Below are 23,419 nucleotides of genomic sequence, written 5' to 3'. Positions count from 1 at the left end.
ACTGGATCAGACCAAAGGTCCATCTAGCCCAATATCCTGTCTTCCTTCAGAACTCTTGAGTGAATACCATCTGGTCCTGGTGACTTATTACTGTTTAGTTTATCAATTTGTTCTAAAACCTTCTCTAATAACACCTCAATCTGGGTCAGTTCCTCAGATTTGTCATCTAAAAAGAATGGCTGAGGTTTGGGACTCTCCCTCACATCCTTAACTGTGAAGACTGATGCAAAGAATTCATTTAGTTTCTCTGCAATGGCCTTATTGTACTTGAGTGCTCCTTTAGCATCTTGATCATCCAGTGGCCCCACTGGTTGTTTAGAAGGCTTCCCGCTTCTGATGTACATAAAATATTTTTTTTGCTTTTACTTTCTGAATCTTTGGCTACCTGTTCTTCAAATTCTTTTTTGGCCTTCTTAATTATATTTTTACACTTCATTTGTGAGAGTTTATGCTCCTTTCTATTTTCCTCACTAGGATTTCACTTCCATTTTTAAAGGCTGCCTTTTTGTCTCTCACTGCCTCTTTTACTTTGTTGTTTAGCCATGGTGGCCCTTTTTTGGTTCTCTTACTATGTTTATTAATTTGGGGTATACATTTAAGTTGAGCATCTATTATGGAGTCTTTAAAAAGTTTCCATGCAGCTTCCAGGGATTTCACTTTTGGTACTGTACCTTTTAATTTCTGTTTAACTAACTTCCTCATTTTTGTGTCGTTCCCCTTTCTGAAATTAAATGCTACAGTGTTGGGCTGCTGTGGTGCTTTCCTGGTCACAAGGATGTGAAATTTAATTATATTATGGTCACTATTACCAAGCTGTCCAGCTATATTCACCTCTTGGACCTGATCCTGTGACCACTTAGGACTAAATCAAGAATTGCCTCTCCTCTTGTGGGTTCCAGGACTAGCTGCTCCAAGAAGCAGTCATTTAAGGTGTCAAGAAATTTTACCTCTGCATCCTGTCTTGAGGTGACATATACCCGGTCAATATGGGAATAGTTGAAATCTCCCATTATTATTGAGATTTTTATTTTTATAACCTCTCTAATTTTCCTGAGCATTTCACAGTCACTATCACCATCCAGGGTAGGAGGTCAGTAATAGATCCCTACTGCTATATTCTTATTATTAGAGCATGGAATTACTATCCATAGAGATTCTATGGTACGGTTTGGTTCATTTAAGATTTTTACTTCATTTGATTCTACGCTTTCTTTCACATATAGTGCCACTCCTCCACTAACATGACCTATTCTGTCCTTCCGAAATATTTTTTACCCTGGTATTACTGTGTCCCGTTGATTATCCTCATTCCACCAAGTTTCTGTGATGCCTATTATATCAATATCCTCATTTAATAGGAGGCACTCTAGTTCACCCATCCTATTATTTAGACTTCTAGCATTTGTATATGCACGTGGACCTTGAAACATTTCAGAGAATACTACCATGGAGGTCCTGGACTTCAATCTCTTACCTAGCAGCCTAAGTTTGGTGTCCAGGACCTCTCTCCTATCCTTCCCTATGTCATTAGTACCTACATGTATCATAACAAAATAATTCATAATCCAATGGACCAAGTGACAGAAAAAAAATGTAATCAAGCAGTCTTATGATCCTTAAAAGAAATATTTTGCTGATTTAATATGCATTTGAATTTATTTTTCTTTAAAAGTGGGTGGATATTGATGTGAAGAATGTTTTGTTTGAGAAAACAGTTACAGTCAATGTTTGGATGTTGCTGAAATGTGGTATGAAAGAAAAAAGTTATGTGTGATCCTGCTGGATTTGATGGTATGATAAAACTCATACGTCTCTGTAGCGGGGCAGCGACTCACGCCGTGGCGCCTCCTGCTGGTCATCCAGGGAATTAGAGTTTCCAGCCTCTGGAGCACCCTCTTCAGGCTGGTGTCCCGCTTGCTGCTGGGCCCCAAGTCCCTCCCAGACCCGGGTGCCCCTTTCACACTGGGGTGCTGCCCCCTGGCAGTACCCCCACAGATCTGGGTCTTCCCCCCCCAGGGAACCCCCACCCTCTATCCCTACCTCACCTCAGTCTTTGGCTACTGCCAGTCACTATCTAGCTCCCATTCCCTGGAGCAGACTGCAGTATAATTGCCACTCATCATCAGCAAGGAGAGTCTGGACCTGCTGCTTCTGCCTACCCTTGGGCCGCCCTCTGCAACCCCAGTACCCTTTTCCTAGGCCTTCATCAAGGCCTGCAGTCTGGGGGTTTCTCAGGCCAGAGCTCCCCAGCTCCTCTGGCCTTTCCCCAGCCCTGCTCCACTCAGGTACCCTGCTCTGTCCCAGGCAGCCAGGTTCTTCCCTTCTCTACAGCTAGAAAGAGACTCCTCCTGGCCCCCTGCCCTTGTATAAAGGCCAGCTGGGCCCTGATTGGGGCGTGGCCACAGCTGTGGCTAGTTCCCCAATCAGCCAAGGCTTGCTGCTTTCCCTAGCAGCAGCCCTCTCCCAGGGCTGATTTCAAGCCCTTCAGGGCAAGAGCAGGTGACCACCCCGCTACACGCTCCAACCTTCCTATCAATTGCTGAGAATTCAAAAGATGCTCAGCCATTGGGCTGGGTCTAGGGAAGTGTGGGATTTATTCCCCTGTAACTGGTACCACCTTCTCTAGCTTTCTATATTTCATTGACCTTGGGCCAGGCAGCAAATGGCAAAACAACAATCCTATCACTATCACAGCAAGAAGAAGCAAAAGCAGTGCCTGTGAATTTCCGTTTGCAAACTCCATTGGCAAATGCAAATCGAGTTCACAAAGGCTTTGTGCATTTAAATGCCAACACTTGCTTGCGTGGCTGATAAGCAAAAACCTGCATGTGTACAGAGGTCAAGTCGAGGCCCCATTGGAAAAGTTACCCTGTAATTTTTTCATGCCCCATGTGCCAAACAATGATCCACTTAAGATTTCAGGTTCCTCTGTCCCACAACAAATACTTTGAAACAAGGTGGTGGCAAAAACCACTGAGAACCCAGAATGTTGTGATGATTAAGAATTTAGGGCCAGATTTGCCACCACAGCAATGGGAAATCAGCCATAACACTAGCTTAACTGATACACTGGGGTTACAGCTGTTTTGCATTGCTAAAATAGAGCAAAGCAGCTAGACCACACCAGTGAATCTGGCCTTTACTTTTTAAATATTTAACAAGAATGAATCTGACATGACAGATTTTTTGAGATATTTCCTGATCATTTTATTTATAGTCTTATACCAAACCTAAAATCCCCATAATTTTGCTTGTAAAAGTATGGACAAATTCTTCTCCTCCCCAATTAATAATAAAAACAGATGCAAAATACCCTCTCTCTGATTTTGTTTACTCACTGGGAGTTTGATCAGGTAAAGTTTGCCAATTCTGGGCTGTCACTACCGCAGCCTCCTTGAAGAAAGATTTCATGCTGTCAGGCATGCTCTCGAGTCCACAAGGACCGTCAATCATGCCTGCCATTGAGATGATATAATGATGAGTCCAAGCCCCACCTCCCTCTGCAACCTCTCACTTTGGACTGCAATGAGGAATCTCATGAACAACCAGATGCCTGACCATTTCCCCCTATTGACAACGCTAAGTGTTCTTTCCTCTAAAGCCCTGTTGCTTTTTTGTTCCCAGTCTGTCTATCTGCTCCTCATTATCATTTGTTAACTTTAAATCCCTTTTACACTAACCATGGCAAATATGAATCTCATGGAATCATGGAATATCAGGGTTGGAAGGACCTCAGGAGGTCATCTAGTCCAACCCCCTGCTCAAAGCAGGACCAATCCCCAATTTTTGCCCCAGTTCCCTAAATGGCCCCTTCAAGGATTGAGCTCCCAACCCTGGGTTTAGCAGGCCAATGCTCAAACCACTGAGCTATCCCTCCCCCCTCTTCACCGGAATGAGATGTAACAACTGTGAAACAGTTGCACGGTCGCATTATCGCATGTTATAGCTCTGTGCACTAAAGGCAAACTGAATGCAAAATGTTATTTCCATTTCCATTAGGGGATGAAAATAACTGCATGTGATTGCAGATTACTGTTACAGGCAAGTACGTATTGAAAAGCCTCAAAGAGCATCCTGTTACAGTTAATGGGCTGCATTCAGACCACTTCATGCTGTGATGCCATCATATCTCACAAATTAAGCAGGGTCGAGACAGACTGTTATTTGGAAAGGAGAGCTCAGAAAAATGCACAGGTGTTTGTAATACTCTTTGCTTGGAATTGGTATTAAATCAGTACCCCAGCGAAGTGTTAGGGGACCGGTTAGTGTTTGTAAACTGCTGTGAGACCCTCCGGTAAAAAGAAGAACACGGTATTATAAATAAAACAATGGAGGATAGGTTTGCTAACTCTACAGGATTGTCCTGGAGTCTCCAGGAATTAAAGATTAATCTTTAATTAAAGAAAATGTCACATGATGAAACCTCCAGGAATTTGTCCAGCCAAAGTTGGGAACCCTAATGGAGGAGTGCATTTTTGAAGAGGCTGCCGTTTGGGAAAGTACATCCCATGGTTCTGAAGGAATTAAAAAATACAGTAATTGAACGAAGGGAGGCCAAACAAAGACCCCAGATCTGAATGCCTGTGAACATTGACCAAGTTCAGATCCAGAATTCATGACTCAGGACTGCCATTGTAAGTGTGCATACAACTTTGGTGGCCTGCCTAAATTTGCTGAAAATCAGAGTACCAGTGTGTATCTTCCCACTTCAATAGCACTCTGCAGAAATATATACTGAAACTCTCTGGCCATGTTTAATACTTTTAAAATGTTTGAACATTACAGCTATTAAACAAGATTTCCCCCCTTCCTTCTGTTGAATTTAAAATGAAAGCTAGCTAGATTCTTGTTTATAGTCTCTTAGACTCGGCTCCGTTACTGCCAGTGCCACAAATGATGTCATTTGTTTAGCAAGAGACTGACTCTCAGAAATGCCAAATGTAATTAGAATCTTTATTTTCAGTTGCATGTCACAAACACTCATGGTGAGAAATGTTTTTTTATCTTTTGAACTTTTAGACTGCAGGACTGAGCAAATTGGAGTTTTCCCTTACAGGGATGTTGTCAGAAGTTTCAACCTGCCATGACAGAAATATTTCACACTTTATTAGTAATTGTTCTCTGGATTCTGAAAGTTTATAAACTGTGAGAAAGGAAAGTGGTGATATCATTAAACATAACTTCTCTGTTGGGTAAGAACAAAAAAAAAAAATCCCCTCAAACTGCAGAGGTTGAGCCAGATTCTTTAGCCTGCTCCAGAATGTTTATGCCACACTGGTGGAACAAAGGGGGCAGGTCAAATCCTGCCAACTGAGAATGCCTCAGCTGGTTTAGAGCCATCATAGCTGGCTCCTATGCTATCCATGACATTTAGGCTGTTTCTACCCTAAAGGTGTAATTTCCAGTTTGGGTAGATATACCCAAGCTAGCTCTGATTAATCTGGTCTGCTCAAAATAGCAGTGTAGCCGCAACTGCGTGGGTGGTGGGGTGGGCTAGCTGCCCATGTACAATCACATTTGAAACCCTAGGTATGTACTCAGCAGGGCTCGCCCTCCCACAGTGACTACACTGCGACTTTTAGCATGCTGGCTTGCTAAACTGGGTGTGGCATCCATCTCATTGCAGATACCCCTTCACCCCTCCTGCCCTGCTCGCTGCATCAAATGGAAATTGGACACCACAGAAAATCTGGACCTCTGAACCCAGTGCTGAAATCCATATTCTGACAAAACTCCCAGTCACAACAATAGGAATCTTGTCAGAATAAGGACAAATTTGAGGACTTTGGGCCTGATCCAAAGCTCTCTGACGTAAATACAAACACTCCCATTGTAATTGCAAGGGAACATCTCTTCTCAAAAGAAGGGAAAAGAACAGACAATGTGCCAGAGCGTACAAGGTACTAGCTCTCCATAAGAACTGCATATTCCAACACCCTACTTGATTTTGAGAATGGAGTATGTAATCAGAGACCAATTAGACTTACGCTACCAGTTTCAGTTCTGTTAATTTTCAGCCTATCTGACTTAACGAATTCTCAGGAAACCTCTTCTCAAACATCCCAGAATAAGGAGACCTCTCTTGCTCTCTCTGCCCCTTTCCTGACAATGACACCCTGCCTTTCAATTATTAAGTGTGAATTCTTGACCCATGTTATCCCTAGGACTGCCTTTCCTTACACTTTAATTAATAAAGTGCCAGCAGTATGCAAGGTCCCAACTTTATGCTACCAGTCTTTGTCTCTGGACATTTCCATGTGATTATTTTTTCCATGCTGGTCCCTTCACATTGAGCATGTGAATGCAGATCATTCTGTTACAAGACTGATGTTATGTTAATTGCCCTTCCAGCTGATAGAAGTGCCTGCCAGTCATTAGGCAGCACTAACTCTTCCATGTGTTTTCCCTGATCTCCTTTTGAGTTGAAGCTTTGTGCAGCTGGTTAGTTTAGGACACAATTTACAACTCTCCCTATAATAAATAGTTTCTCAATACAGCTCTGGTTTTACTACAAAAAATATTTTTGAAAATTCCAAGAAAATTAAGACCTCAAAAGCACCTAAATGATTAACGAGTACAAATCCCATTAACTTTCAGTGGGACTTGAGTTCCTAAATTATCTCGCTGCTTTTGAAAATCCCACCTAGTCTGTAATATTCATGAACAGTGCAGGAAGAACAGCTTTGCAAAATTGTGTCTAAGTGTGTGTGGATTTATCACCATTTTGTAAAAACCCCGTTTTGACTAGAACAGGCCAGCCTCCTACGTGAGGCATTAGCTCCCGTTCAACTCGTCTCACTGTGATACGTCTGTGACGATTTAGTGCAGAAAAGCATCCAAAATAGGCGGTTGCTTATTTAAAATGTCTTGGTTTCATTTTGGCACAGTTTCTGTAATTCACCTTCTCCAGTTCCACTGCTGAATCCAGCAGGAGCCTCACTGCAGTCAGTCTGGCCAAGATGAAAATACTGTAGTGGTGGTCTGCCTCTTTAACGGCAGGGGGCCTTGGGGCCAGCCAAGCCTGTTCAGTTATCAGACCCATCTGGGAAGGGGGTCAGGTCATTCCTATAAAGGGCTGAAAGAAGTCAGCTGAAGAGTGGGAGCTGTGGTTGGCCCTTGCATGAGGGGAGGTATAAGGTCCCTGCTTTGGTCAGGAGCATAGCATAGCTTTTGTTCAGGTGTTATCCTGGGGGGTTTATGTTTGAAGAATAAAATCATGCCCCAAAGGAGGAGCCTGAAATGATTTTGGGTGTAATGTTAGCCTTGCCTGGGGGAGACAGGCCAGCAGCCCTACTAATGCCATGATATGTACCTTTCCTAGGGTATTTGTCTCATTCCAGTCAAAACCAGCTAGGGCAAAGTTGCACCACAGACAGCTCAGAAATAAGCAGCTAGAACCTCCAGTGAAGCAATGGGAGGGGTGTGAGTGGTTAGATTTGGCTCAGTATTTCTTAAAACTTACCCCACATTTTCAGACTTCATAAAAAAGGCTCCAATTTTATTCATGTTAATTTTTGTCCCTACTAAGTATTACCTATGCACAGGCCCAAGGAGATAAATGTGGGGCCCTGGTACACCATATTGGCTGGGGCCCCACCCCTTCCTATTTCACCTTATGTACGCAGATTTTAAAGATGTTTGGGGGGCCTCTCTGAGCTTGGGGATGGGGCACAGTTGTCCTGCATCTTGCCCACCCTGCATGTGCAAAAGTGAATGGAATACAGGCGGATGCAGTGACTTGTTTAATGTTCTTCCCTGCCATGGGTGTCTCTCATCTGGACTGGCCAGGACTACTGAGGAGGTAGGATTAAGCCCATTAAAAGCCAAAGGACAATGAAAAAATGAGGCAGAATTTTGACACACAGAGAACATTTACTTTATGGACAGCAAGAGTAGCAGCTGTAATAACAGTGACTAGCTGTAAAGATTTTGCAAATGTGGTGTGACATGGTGGCAGCATAAAATATTGTGGGGTACAAAATGCTGAACTCAAGTGATCAGATTTATGTAAACCTTCTGACCCCTACATGAGTGTATATTTAAAAAAAAAAAGTCAGCAAAACCAGATTTTTAAGCTGAAACAAAAATCTTCTTCTATTGAACCCCTTTAAGATCCAATTTAGGAGGTCAAATACTTTTTAATTCTAGCTGCTAATGCAGTAAAACAAAGATGGCTGCTCCCCCTGCTTTCGCCATCCCATGTTTGAGCTTCCTGAGGTGAGCATGTAAGCTTTGGTTCCTTTAGCAATAGCTACTTCAGGTACATTGAAGCCTGCTTTCCTAAATCACCATGGCCACTGCCCCAGCCATGATGTCCATACATGGTGACACTATAGGGTGACCAGACAGCAAATGTGAAAATTCGGGACAGAGGGTGCGGGGTAATAGGAACCTATATAAGAAAAAGACCCCCAAACTGGGATTGTCCCTATAAAATTGGGACAGTTGGTCACCCTCTGACACTACCTGGGAGAAGAACACGTTCGGAGGGAATCATAGACTATGTAGGAAAGTAAGATGGTGCTTGAACAATGTGCTCTGAGTAATACCATTGCTAACCTGGAATGAAAAAAACCCTTTTATTTATTTTGCCCATTCCCCAAATTAATGCTGAGCAAAATAGTGTTTGAAATGGTCTCTGGCTGGTTTTTTGTTGTGTCCTTTTCCTGCTTCATAGAATACCCTAACTGAAGAGAAGGGAGGGAGCCTGGTCTATATCTGCTAGCACTGAGCTCTCCTGGCATGACTGATTTTCTTGAACTGTTCCACAAGAGAAAAATCTCTATGCCCTTAAGCCATGATTCAGGAAAGTACTTAAGCCTATGCCTAAAGGTAAATGTGGTCTAAGTGCTTTCTTGAATGGAAATGCTTACCTGAATTGGGGCCTTAATCAGCAGGTGAAGAAGTTTTGGGCCCAAGCTAGTAAGCTGTTGAAATGACAGTCTTTCTCTTCATAGCTAGAGGATAGGCAGTATTACCCAATAGATAGGGCACTAGGCTGGGACTCAGGAGACTTGGGTTCTGTTCCTAGCTCTGGAACTGGCCTGCTGAGTGACTTGGGAAAGATCACCTCTTTGTGTGTCTTCCCTTCTCTGTAAAATAGAGATATTTGCCTCCTTTGTGAAGCTCTTTGACAGCTCTGGGTGAGAAATGCTATATAAAAGCAAAGTATTATGCTATGGCCACTACTAAAAATTGCCAAATGGGTCATTAAATACTTCATTTAAATCACTCCTTTGAGGATGGAAAAGTCATTGTCTAAAGAGAGAAATTAGAACCATGCGCTAAAATCAGAGAGAACATATCTGAAGTTCTGTAAGTCCATTAAAATGTCTGAGGGAGAGGAAGCCTGAATCATTACAGAGGCTGATGAATGCATATGCCATAGAGTCTAAGGATATGTCTACGCTACGAAATTAGGTCGATTTTATAGAAGTCGATTTTTCGGAAGCGGTTTTATACAGTCGATTGCGTGCGTCCCCACTAAACGCAGTAAGTTGCTGGAGTGCGTCCACAGTACCATGGCTAGCATCGACTTTCAGAGTTGTGCACTGTGGGTAGCTATCCCACAGTTCCCGCAGACTCTGCCACCCATTGGAATTCCGGGTTGAGCTCCCAATGCCTGATGGGGCAAAAACATTGTCGTGGGTGGTTTTGGGTACATGTCATCAGTTGCCGCTCCGTGAAAGCAAAGGCAGACAATCATTTTGCAGCTTTTTTCCTGGGTTAACCACACAGACGCCATAGCACTGCAAGCGGGAGCCCACTCAGCTCACCATCACCACTGCTGTTGCAGGCAAGTCTACTGCGGGGGCTGCTGTGATCCAAGTAGCCAATGCAATCACTGATGTTCTGTTACCAAGGGTAGTGACTCTGGAAAATGTGCGGGCCTTTTTAGATTTTAGGTGCATCATATTCCTGTCCTTTGTCGCTGGTGAAGAAATCTTGCAGCCGTACATTCCACATGTAACAGCTCCAGGGTTCCTGCTCTTTTGCCTTGGCCACACAGCAGCAGCTCCTCGGTGCCTTCGCATCAATGGTGAATGGCTCCACCGCTTCCGCTGCAACTCTGCTATCCTGATCTGCTGCAACTCTGCAGCAGACGGTGCAGTAGGACTGCTAGCTGTCCTCATCAATGGTCTTTTGCTCTCTCCACCGCTTCCCTTGCAACTCTGCTATCCTGATCTCCTGCGAGCTGGAGGCTTCTGCCTCTGGCTGGTCTCCCAGACGGCAGTACCGCACAGTCACACCTACCCCATCCTACCCCTTGCTCCCATGGCTCATGAAGCCTGGACAGTAGTAAGGAGCAGTTCAACTATAGGCTGAGCAAGTGCTGAATGGTGGTAGAATGTGCCTTTGCACGTTTAAAAGCTCGCTGGCGCTGTTGGTCAGACCTCAGCGCAACCAATATTCCCATTGTTATTGCTGCTTGCTGTGTGCTCCATAATATCTGTGACAGTAAGGGAGAGACGTTTATGGCGGGGTGGGAGGTTGAGGCAAATTGCCTGGTGGCTGATTTTGAGCAGCCAGACACCGATTAAAGAGCACAGCAAGGCGCGCTGCGCATCACTGAGACTTTGAAAACCAGTTTCAGGACTGGCCAGGCTACGGTGTGAGAATTGTGTGTGTTTCTCCTTGATGCAAACCCACCCCCTTTGTTGCTTTTAATTCCCTGTAAGCCAACCACCCTCCCCCCTTCGAAATAAAGTAACTATTGTTTTGAAACCATGCATTCTTTCTTTATTAATTAAAAAAAATTGAGATAATGGACAAGGTAGCTGCGGGTGGTTTTGGGTACATGTCGTCAGTGACCATTCCCTCCCTCCCTCCGTGAAAGCAATGGCAGAAAATCATTTCTTGCCTTTTTCCTGGATTGCCCATGCATACACCATAGCATTGCAAGCCCGCTCCGATCACCGCTGCAGTTCTGAGCATTGTAAAAACCTCGCATTTGCCCTTGGAGATTTTTGGCATATATATTGGCATTATGTCTTTTGGAATGGAGTTCTGATAGCATGGATTCTTCTCCTCATACAGCGATCAGATCCAGTTCCTCCTGTTTGGTCCATGCTGGAGCTCTTTTGCGATTCTGGGACTGTATGGTCACCTGTGCTGATGAGCTCGCCACACTGGCCAAACAGGAAATGAAATTCAAAAGTTCCGGGACTTTTCCTGTGTACCTGACTAGTGCATCTAAGTAGAAAGTGCTATCCAGAGCTGTCACAATGGAGCACTCTGGGATAGCTCCCGGAGGCCAATACCACCGAATTGCATCCACACTACCCCAAATTTGACCCAGCAACGTTGATTTTAGCACTAATCCCCTTGTTGGGGAGGAGTACAAAAATCGATTTTAAGAGCCCTGTAAGCCGACAAAAATGGCTTTGTTGTGTGGACAGGTGCAGGGTTTAAATCAACCTAGTGCTGCTAAATTCGACCTAAACTCATAATGTAGACCAGGGCTAAGAAAAAATAAGTGTGGAGAATGCAGTTAAATCGAGGAACCTGAGAATCCTGTGATCCCACAAAGATAATAAAGAGCCTCTAGAAAAGGAGTACTTGTGGCACCTTAGAGACTAAGCTGTAGCTCACGAAAGCTTATGCTCAAATAAATTGGTTAGTCTCTAAGGTGCCACAAGTACTCCTTTTCTTTTTGTGAATACAGACTAACAGGACTGTTACTCTGAAAAGAGCCTCTGATGACTTTAGAGAAGCACTATGTGGAAAGTCCTGGCTTTCTCAGACAAAAATGTCCCCTGATAGATTGGGCTTATTTTTACTGAATAAATTTAAAGCAGCACTTTCTATAACACATGGTGAAAGTAGCTATGAGATTGTTTCAAACTCTGGCCAAGTCACACTGTTAATAACTTTTGTCTTCATGGCTCACAGCTACTGAATTTTAATACATTCATATCAAACAGGAATAAACAGTTTTGCAGCAAAATACTCCCAATGTTCCCAGTTATTGTGAGGCCTAGACAAACCCAACATCATTGCCTTCCTCTTTATGGCAGGAATTGCTTAATTTCAATGTAAATTTTCTTTGCTTTTACCTTGCAAATTGAGGGAGCATTAGATGCAAATACCTACATCATCTTTGATTCTGATCAGCTTCCTGCCCTCTTTCATGTAAAATCTAATCTGATGCAATTTGTTGGGGACCTTACTTCTCAGTCTATTTAATATATTTTGGGGGGGGAAATGAGGAATCAAAGCTGGATTATTGGTGATGATTTGGTCTGCATAGAATCCTAAATTGAATTATTTTGTTCTTTTTAAAAAGGTGGCTTTTGGGTTTTTTTTTTTTTATTATTATTCTGCAAGGATTGCATCCACACTTTCAGCTCCTAGTTGTACATCTTTTTATTTGGGCAGAGTTCAGACTAATGCTCATAATTAGGGCCCTACCAAATTCACGGCTATGAAAAACGCACCACAGACCGTGAAATCTGGTCTTGTGTGCTTTTACCCTATACTATAGCAATTTCATAGGGGAGACCAGCGTTTTTCAAATTGGGGGTCCTGACCCAAAAGGGAGTTGCTGGGGGGTCACAAAGTTATTTTAGGGGGGATCGTGGTATTGCCACTCTTACTTTTGTGCTGCCTTCAGAGCTGGGTGGCCGGAGAATGGCGGCTGCTGACTCAGGGCCCAGAAATAAGATGGCAATACCATCCCGTGCCATCCTTCTGCGCTGCTGCTGGCAGTGAGTCTGCCTTCAGAGCTGGGCTCCCAGCCAGCAGCTGCCGCTCTCCAGCTACCCAGCAGCAGCACAGAAGTAAGGGTAGCAGTACTGCAAAACCCCCTACAATAACCTTGCAACCCCCCACAACTCCTTTTTGGGTCAGGACCCCTACAGTTACAACACCGTGAAATTTCATATTTAAATGGCTGAAATAATTAAATTTACTATTTTAAAAATCCTATGCCCATGAAATTGACCAGAATGGACCGTGAATTTGGTAGGGCCCTACTTGTAATCAATCTTACACTATTGGAGTAAAGTTACACTGAGGCTAGGTCTGTGCCTGCAAATAATTTTGAAATATGGCCTGCCTATATTTTAGATCCAAAGCCTTTGTTCTTTCTTCATTCTAAAAGCCCCCTTGAAACTGAGATCTGACCCTTTAAGTTGTAAGTTACTTAAAGGAAAAATGAGGTCTATAGAAAGCTTTTGTACACATTTCCTGGTCAAATTAACCTGCACAGGGAACGAGGGCACCTCCTTACTTCCCGGTGCAAGCTACCTGTACCAGATATAGCAGCAAGGAGAAGGGAGCAACCTTGGCAGGTTCCCAGCGTCTGTCTCTCCCCACCCTCCCAGGATTAGGCAGGAAGTGCCAGGGACAGGGTGGAGCCTTGACTCTGTTCCCTTACTGCACTCCAGCCCGTGCTCTTTAGCTGACAGGATGGGGCCATACAGTATTCCAGTCATGGGGCTGCTGCACGGTACAGGCCCCCACAGCCCAGAGCAGGGGAAAACCAAGAGGAAGAGAGTGACTCAGGCTGAGTCACAATGTGATTCCCAATCTGCTCCTGGGACAGCATGTTGTTGTGTAAGAGGCCTCACAGGGTTTGTGGCAAAGCTGCAACATACACCTATGGTGGGAGGAACCTCAGCCCCTAGATTAGAATGGAAAGGGGTCCTGTTCTTTGGAGCAGAACTGAGGAATATTGGAAAATAAATGTGGGGAAGCTACTGTAGCACTCATAACTTCCATGGGCTTTGCTCTGTGGATACAAAGAAGCCTCCAATCAGTGAAGCAATCACATTAAAATGCTGAGGAGGAACCCCAAGTGAAAAATGCATGAGTGATGGAATTGCACTGAGGACAACCCTGAGCTAGAAAAATGTTGTCCCCGCTTAGTCCCCCTGCGGTGGTTGCACCTTTGATTTCAATCACTGATGCCTTCAAACCAGCTCCACTCATCAAGACTAAATTATCTTTGCTTCTTTAAAAGACAACTTAGGGGCAAACTCATATGTAAATGGAATCCCTCTGACCGGCGACTTGGTACTGTTATTCATCTGAATGTAGTAATGAGGCATATTGAACAGTAACAAATGGGCGAACACACAATTTTATATTCTCGAAACGATGGGATATGGCAGCGTGTGTTGACAAGATAAACTTCTGACAACACAAATTAATAATGTGCCTTTTGACACTGAGGTGCACAGTGCTCCACCCCTGAAATTCACAGCAGATATGACTTCACAGAGAGATCAGCCATAGCTAGCATGGAATCCGATTGCTTAGTTTCAAGTAGGAATCAACATCCATGTGAGAACAATGCCAACTTCTTAAGATAAGGGCAGCTATGCACTGAATGAAGGCAAATGCTGTTCTCTGCTTACATTTCCCACTTGAGTTGAGGCCATTATGTGCATAATGAGGCTGAAAAACCATGAGGGTTAATCAGCTTTTGATAACTTAATACAGAGGGTTTTTTCCCTGCAATCATTCATGGCCATTTGTAGATAAAAACATCTTCCTTTTTTAATCAGTGTTGTACAATGAGAACAGTTTATTGTAGAACGTGAACAACTTCCAGTAAATAAAGATATGTAGAATAAAAGAGGAGCTATTCATGCTGCATCACTGCTCTGACAAGCTATGAAGCTATTTCATCCTTGAGCACAAGAGCTAAAACATAATGGAATCCCTACTGTGTGTTTTCATGCCTGCCAGGACATAAAGGAACATAACAAAATGCCCAGTGTGCCCCTAACTATTAACTTGGATGATTGAGGAGGCCAATAGAAAACAAAGGCACCATGGGAAATATTTGTGATGGGGGAGGAAAAAAAATAAATGAAAAGGATAAGAGAGAAAAACTGAAGATTCTCCTGCAGACATGCCACTGCCAGTGAAATAACATTGTGCCCTTTATAATGGCAGGCAATCTGCAAACAGCGCATCAGCACAGAGGAGTTTCCTTTTCTCTGTGACACGAAAGAACTTAAAGGCAGGATTCACAAAGAGACTAATGATTTCTTGTCAGAGGAACAGATACAGTATTTAAAACAAATAACTGGTGAAACTACTTTAAGTCATGTTACTGGCCCTTTTGCATGAAGTTAATGCTGACTTGGAGCCAAATTCTGATCTTACAGGCACAACTCCCTCTGAAATCAGTGCCGGCATCCATGGGCAGTATTTTACCCTATGTCAACATGATCTTGCACAAAATCTGTGGGGGTTAATGATACAGAGAGTGGCCATCTCCCCCCTGCGCATGGATAAGAATCCCAATGAAGGGCCTGCAAAGAGGCTTCTGTGGGATCAGGAGATGGGGACAGTATGCAGCAGAGAACTCAGGTAGCTCTCCGCGCATCCTCCAGTCGCGATCTATGAGAAGGAATCCACAGCCCACTTACATGAATATGGATGTTAACACTCCCTAGAGCTATCTTTTCCAGGCTGTTCACAGATTCAGACAGATGAACATTGCATCATTTTACATTCTGTTCACAAGAGGAAAGTTCTCTTTGCAACCATCAAGGCCAGAGACCTGAAATTAGTTCTTAAATGAATACTTAGATTTTGGAGCACAACGTGGCAGCTTGCTGAGCCATGCTGAGCTGACTCAATTTGCACCCCTGTATGGTGGTATGCTTCCACTTGTCGGGATAATAAAGTTCTACAGAGAGGTACCAAGAGGATAAGATGTTATATTGCCCAGCACCTGGGTGAGGAGACAGTTTTCAGAGGAAATAGTCTTAGAGCCAGATTGTGTGGTTTTAAGCCAGGGTATGCAACGTAGAGGGGCTGTGCCGCAGTGGGAGTCTCTGAAGGAATTCATGTTGATTCAGCTGGAACTCCTCAAGGGCCTCAGTGGGCACGCTGTCACCTTTGGAAAGAATGCAACATGCTTTCCCAGCTTTGCTGGCTGGGCTCCACTTGTGGGCAGTGTGGGTGTGGCTCAGTCCTCTCACCCCAATTCCTTTGTGGTGGTTAGTGATGCTAGCCTAGACCAATCCTTGCTCTCAGGGAGCATCAGGAGTGCATTGTAACTTGCCCCCGTTTAGGGAAGCAAATGCCTTGTGGCCTCTTCCCCAGATTCCAATGCATGTGTGCACACCCAGCTACGTAGCAAGAAGTTATTTAATAGTTTCAGCCTACAGCAAATAGAATAACTTTTCCAAAGAAGATAATTCCCTCCTTTCCTCTGGGATGATGAATTCTATTAGGAAGGCTCAGATGCCTGACAACACTGTGATCTGTCTTTTGAAAGAGGTACCCTGTGTCTCCAAACGCTCTTGCTTCTCTAATGCAGGTCTTGATGTGGTGGCATTCTGCCATGATGGCACAGCAAAGTTCACTGTCCTGAAGCTTTCCTTTTGCTATAAAAGAATGCCCCCAGACCCCAAACATTAGCACTCTAGCATTATGCAACATGGCACCAGACCAAATGGCAAGCATGTCATTCAAAAATACGTGTGCCAAAGCTATGTCTAAAGATGTTTGGAATACAGTGGACTCCCTGTGATCCACTCCACCAAATCTGAACTCCGCTTTATGCAGCATTTTAACATACGTCTTCACTGCTAACTTATTCTGACCTTATTAAGTAGACACAGATTTAGTACTGCAGTGTACAAATGTTGTGCATTAAAATGCTGTATTAACATCAGGCTAAATCCTGCAGCCATTAATCAACCCTTATTCAGGAAGAAGCCAAGAGGACCTTTGCCGGCATACAAATGGTATGACTTGGCCTATAATATATAATCATCTCAATTACACCACATAACCCTATTGAACTCATTGAATTTTATGGATCCATTTATGATAGAATTGGTTGTCAATATTCAACATATTCCTTTGGAGCAAATTTATCAATGAAATCAAGCCATCATCCCTTATTGGCTTTTCAGTTCTGATCTGTGGGAGGGGGCAGAAGGCACTGCTGAGGAATTAGCCCTATGTTCATAGTGTAAATAATAGTAATAAAAAACCCTAAGAAGTCTGAGTCTACAGCCACCCCTAACAAGGAAATAGCCCATTGCAGAAGTCCAGACTCTTTCTGTACTCAGAAGCTGGGACGATACTTCTGGATTTGCAAAACAACAGAAAAAAGCAACAGTTTTCAATGCCTAATATGCACATTGGCCCTGACTTCCCTCTCACTTTATACCAGTGTAAATTAAGAATAATTCAGCGGGAGGCAATACTGTTGCAAAACGGACACAAGTGAAAGGTGAATCAGGCCCATTATTTTCAAAGTACTAACCCTCATCTAAATGATCAGCATTCAGCTCCTGCGGGATTCAAGAAAAAACAAGACCACATGTGTGCACAGCCCTGCATGTCAGAAACAGCCAAACTCAGGAAGTGCTAAAATAGTTATAGTTTACAGTGATTCTGGAGGTAAAGTTGGCATCTTTGACTTAAAGTCGTGGTTTTGAAATGCAATATCACTCCAGGGTGTTTGAAAATGACTTATCTACCCTGAATGTACACTTGCTTCAAACTATCTTTTGTTTCATAACACAGGGCCAAATAATGCAGTCCTTACTGAAAGCCCTATGCTCCTCTTGATACAAGGCACAGAGGAAACACGGGACGATATCTCTGCACGTGGCAGATTCAGAATGTGCGTGTTTGGGGGTGGAAGGGAGCAGTCACTCCACAGCATTACCTACTCTGTATGGGCCAAAGGAAGACTTTCTGCAGATCTTTGCATTATCATTTCCTTCAGGTAAGGACAAAGGTATGTGTTAGGCAGGTAGTGGGGATAGGACGAGGCAAAAGCCACCTTACTCAACATTTTTCACTGTCTAATAAATGGTATTTCCAATAGATTTTGAGGCAGAAGTGGCTAATGCCAGGGGGAATATTTTGTGCTTATGAGTCTGTTGTAGTGACAGTATAAATGAAAATAGTTGTGCAGAGAACGGGCATTCCACTTTGCAGAGGATTTCAAAATTTGTCCATGTTCCAGTTTCATACATTTTGAAATTTTCCAAAGGAAAATTTGAATTCCATTTTTTTTTTTGGCTCAGAGTGATTAAAATCTTTTCTTTTGGCGTAACTGAAATATTCTCTTTTTGACCTTAAAAAAAAAAACAGTTGAAGTAAGCCACTTCAACAGGAAAAATCAAAATGTTTTGTTCTGATAATGTCAAAAAGTCCATTTTTTTAATTCAAAATGAAATTTTGGCAAAATTGACATGATTTTGCAAAATGTTTCAATTTCAACAGAATTGCATTTTCCAATAGAAAATTGTTCCATCAAAGTTTTTCCTAACAGCTCTATAAAGGAATTTGTATTCAGTGACTTCTGATGACTGTTTCAGCTCTGATCACTGCACTGGTGAGTCAATCTAAGTGTATGAATGGTTTTAAATGTATCATTTTAAATGAAAAAATGGTTTGCAAGTCATTTATCTGAGTAACACAATCTTGCATACAACATTTTATAACAATGTTTAATTTCTTTCTTTCCTTTTTGTTTTGTTTGTTTTAATTAAAAACTTAAGGATGACTGGAACTTGTATTGGCTAACCTTCAGACTTACTTCATTCATTCATTCTTCTTGAGATAAACAACTGGTCCCACTAACTTACCTGATCCAACTGTATTTAGAAAAACAGGTGCAACCAAACATTCCCAGACATCAGTGTTTTATGTCAGAACGTGAAACACTTGCAAATAATGATTTCACCCCTGGATGTAGAACCAATTCATTTGAGTTCACACATGACGTGGGAATTCATAAAGACAGATTCTCAGCTGGTGTAAATTGGTGTAACTCCTTTGAAGTCAGCGGAGCCAATTTAAGCCAGCTGCAGCTCTGGCTAAGTCTCTTACCAACACAAGCTTTTGTCTATGTTTGAAGTAAAAGCAATTGAACATAAAAAGCCAGATCATGCTCTAGTTTAATAAAAAATGATGACCACTAAGACTAGTGTATAGAACTAGAGAAAAGATAGGGATACACACTCCTTCATTGATTCATTCTCTGCTTATAAGGCAGCCTCTCACTAACAGATAATAACAGTGTGATAGCATCAAGGGAATGCACAACACATTCTGTGGATGGCTGTTTTCCCTAAGGGACTGTATGATTATTCGGTTTATCATTTTCTTCAGAGAGGCAATAACTTTATTCTGATTTGCTTACTTGTCAGTTTGTTGATCTTGAAAGTAAAAGACATTTTGCCAAAACAAGCTCACTGAGACAGATGCAATGCCATCAGCCTTAGGAGCCTGATACAGCAAAGTACTTAATGTCAATGGGGCTTAAGCATGTACTTAAAATAAAGCATGGACAGAAGCATTTTGCTGAATAGAAATGAGATTACTCACATCTAAGAACATTAAATATTTTGCTGAATTAGGGTTTCCGAACCTATCATCTCTGAAAAGAAGACTATCCCACTAATGAAAGCTGGGCTTTTCTAATTAAATTTGGTCTGACAAAGGGTGCAGGTCAATGTACAGCTTACTTGTTTAAGTAAATATGTTGGAATAAGAAAACATTACTAATATTAAAGTCTGTGTGTGATATGCTGTGCTTTAAGAAATACATCTGCTAGGCTTATTGCATTACAATTCCTGCTAGTTCCTTTTTTTTTTTTTAACAAAATGCAAGATCTATAGATAATAGCTCTGAAGGTTGGAGGGGCACTCAACACTGGGCAGGCTAGGCACAGGACAAATATTACATGGGCTTCCATGCACTGTTCCTGCAACGAGCTTTAGCTCAGACTTTGCAGGACCAAGGAAGTAATTCACTCTACATGCCTGCTGATCTCAGACCACGCTGCTGAGATTGGTAACAAATCAGTGCCAGTAGTAGAGATAGCTTCTGTGGTGAGAACCTAGATTTAAACCTCCAAGGCATTTCACATTGAATAGATTATGAGACAACCTTCCTGTGGCTATAATATCCACACCAGATCTCCATAAGGGACTTAGAGGTAAACTCCTTCATAGTCCCTGAGCCATCCAGTCCCCCCTAGCCTGTACATTCTGCTTTCTTAATGGACCCTAAACCAGTGGAGGATTGATGTAGGAAATCTCTGCTCCGCCACTGCTTCTCCCACAACATGCCTTTTACACAGGGGGAGTGCGGAGAATGAGAAGAGGACAGAGGCACAGGCCTGCCTACAACTCAGTTATTCCCAACAGGGAATTTCTCCATGCGGGGGGTATTCTCTGCTCGGAATTTGTTGCTAGATTGCATTCCCTTTATATTACTTGAGTGTTGTAAAGAAGCCATAATGCACTGGACAACCTGGCCCCTTATTCTTACAAAGAGTGGAACAAATTTAGGCCTGAGCTGCATATATGTACTGCAGAGGCCTCAAACACCACAGAGCGAAGGGGAGCAGGGGGAGAGGATCTGATTCTAGCTCCCCACTGAAACAATGGAGATGCTGCTATCCTACAGTCCCATGTCACTGGAGCCGTGGAAAGGCATTCTGGGATGGGGCACAGAAGTCATCCGCACGTTTTAGCACACAACAACATGCACGCTGATACAGCTTCATCTTCCTCCATCCTGTGCAAATTAATCTCCCTCCTTCAAGATTAATCTGAATGAAAGATTTGGGAGGGGGGAAAAAGTTCAATTTAACACTGTTTTTGCACGATTAATGTGTCCTATTTACAGGACGAGAGGGGTAACTATAGTACTTGGTCTAGACCCAGAATTTGAGCCAAACTGTTTAAATACCAAAAACTGTTTACACTGATGAATTTAAATAATCTGTGCTGCTTGCAGACAAGAGTGTCTGAGGAGTGACACCAGGTAGAAGTTGTCTTCAAATGTGTCTGCCTAATTAGTATTGTACAAACCAATATATATTATTAATTATAATTTTAGTCTCCTTTATTCACTGATAATCTTCAAAATATGGCAATCAGAGAGTACAGAATTGGAATAATAATACTACCTTTACTTACATAGTAAATAGGTGACAGTAGTATGTAGTTATGTTTGCTGCACCGTATTATTAAACACCGAGGGCCAAAATGTCTGGTTATGCTCATGCAACCCCCATTGACTTAAAGCCTTTGTGCAGGATGTTTGAATATAAATCCAAATATGTATCTTGCATATCATATTGTGCCTGTTTATAAATGCACAATCAAACCTGGGCTGCAGAAAGGATTGATTTTAAATTTTTTTTATTGTGGCCTTTTCAGGAATATCACTTTGGGTTACCAAGGCTGTAATACCTAGTTCCTTATTCTGATTCTAGAAAAAGAAAAAAGCCAGAGTTCATGATGTGACTGGAACACTTCAATGGAACTACATCTGCTTTATGCATATGTAACCCACATACCTCCTGGGTGTGGTGCTCTGTCCCATCTAGTGGCATCAAGACCACTTAGAGAGAGATATAAAATGAGTCTGCTCTACACCCTTAGCTGTGGTAGAGGTTCATGCACTAAGCTCCAGAGGCCCCAGGTTCAATCCCGACAACCGGCGTCTGTTGGCATTACAAGTGGGGGCTCATCTGGGATTTCAACTGGGAAGTCTCTGAAGTTCAAGACACACTTCCTCAGCAAGGGGAAGTATGTAACCCACACATCTTCTGGGCGTGGTGTTCTGTCCCATCTAGTGGCACTGAGACCACTTAGAGAGAGTTAAATGAGTCTGCTCTACAGCCTTAGCTGAGAGCCAGTTGGCTTTTAGCTCATACTGAGTGTAGAGGCTCATGCACTAACCTCCAGAGGTCACTGGTTCAATCCCACCCACCGACAATAGCATTACACATACATAAAAGTACATTGTTAGAGAAGCAATGCAATCCAGTGGTTAGAGTTAAGAACTGGGAGTATGGGACAAGATTATCATTTCTACTATCTCTAGCTCTGCCGCAGACTTGCTGCCATGACCCTTGGGCAGGTCACCTTCTCCATCTGTGCTTCATTTTCCCTATCTTTAAAATGCAGATAATAATACCTTTCTCACCAGAGGAATGAATTAGTAAATGTTTGTCAAGGGGTTTAATATCCTTGGAGGAAAGATGTGCTGGAAGTGTCCATTTCAAAGCATGCTATTCTCCATTGTGTAAAATGAAAATTGAAGTGCTGAAGGAAGAAAATCTAGTATGCTTAGCAGTATTAATATTATTTGCACAGAAACATTACACAACGTGACTGGTTTAACATAATGAAGATTAATTAAACTTAGGCATCTCTTCAAATCACCTTTAATGTGCCACTGTTAGTAATAGTTTCTTCGTGTAGATTATAATAATTAATGAATATTTGTATAACAGTGTAAACTCATTATAGACTTGTGGAATCTCTCGCACCTGAAGCTCATTGTTCTTATCTGACAGTGAAAGCCCTGCTGGTGTAAACAAAAACCATTTCACTCCTCCTGGCTCTGAACAGTCTTATCCCTGTTAATCACTTTGGTTGTTTGTTATTTGTGTAATTTACAAGTTTATACTGATTTTGTAGTGTAACAGATATCAGAGGGGGTAGCCATGTTAGTCTGTATCCACAAAAACAATGAGGAGTCTGGTGGCACCTTAAAGATGAACAAATTTATTTGGGCATGAGCTTTCGTGGGTAAAAACCCCACTTCTCCATGCATCTGAAGAAGTGGGTTTTTTACCCACAAAAGCTTATGCCCAAATAAATCAGTTAGTCTTTAAGGTGCCACCGGACTCCTCGCTGTTTTTTAGAGTAACAGAGATGCTCCGGTTGCTGCACTAACAATTTAAACAACAGACAGTTAGAAACATACAAGATATTGTATAATAAAATATAAATACAGTAAAATAGTCGCAAATAAGGTCAGTCATAGCAGTCCTAATTACCTAGTGAGCATGGAGGACCAATACGTGTGTTAAGTGCTTAAGCACTAGACCAGGGGCAGGCAACCTATGGCACGTGTGCCAAAGGCAGCAGGCGAGCTGATTTTCGGTGGCACTCACACTGCCCGGGTCCTGGCCACCGGTCCAGGGGGCTCTGCATTTTAATTTCATTTTAAAGGAAGCTTCTTAAACATTTTAAAAACCTTATTTGCTTTACGTACAACCATAGTTTAGTTATATATTATAGACTTATAGAAAGGGACCTTCTAAAAACATTGAAATGTATTACTGGCACGTAAAACCTTAAATTAGAGAGAATAAATGAAGAGTCGGCACACCGCTTCTGAAAGGTTGCCGGCCCCCGCAGGAGACTGAAAAGAGCTTATTGTAATTGTTAAGGGTTCATCCTCGATTCACTTAGTCCCGTGAATAATTTCACTTACTGGTGTAAGTGTTTGCAGCTGTACAAGTTGGCCTGGGACCCTGGGTACTTACTTAGGTGGCTAGCCCCTGCTGAACTCCATGCTGCCACGCCTTCACTGCTATGAGTGCACTAGCTTGCTAGATTAAAGCTAGTTCCGGTGTTTCTACATGAGCTGCCATCACACATCTGACTGCAGTGCAGATAT

This window comes from Lepidochelys olivacea (assembly GCF_965140295.1).
Source record: "Lepidochelys olivacea isolate rLepOli2 genome assembly, chromosome: 8".
Classification (NCBI taxonomy): Eukaryota; Metazoa; Chordata; order Testudines; family Cheloniidae; genus Lepidochelys; species Lepidochelys olivacea.
The sequence above is the reverse complement of the archived record's forward strand: the minus strand, read 5'-3'. Positions refer to the sequence as shown.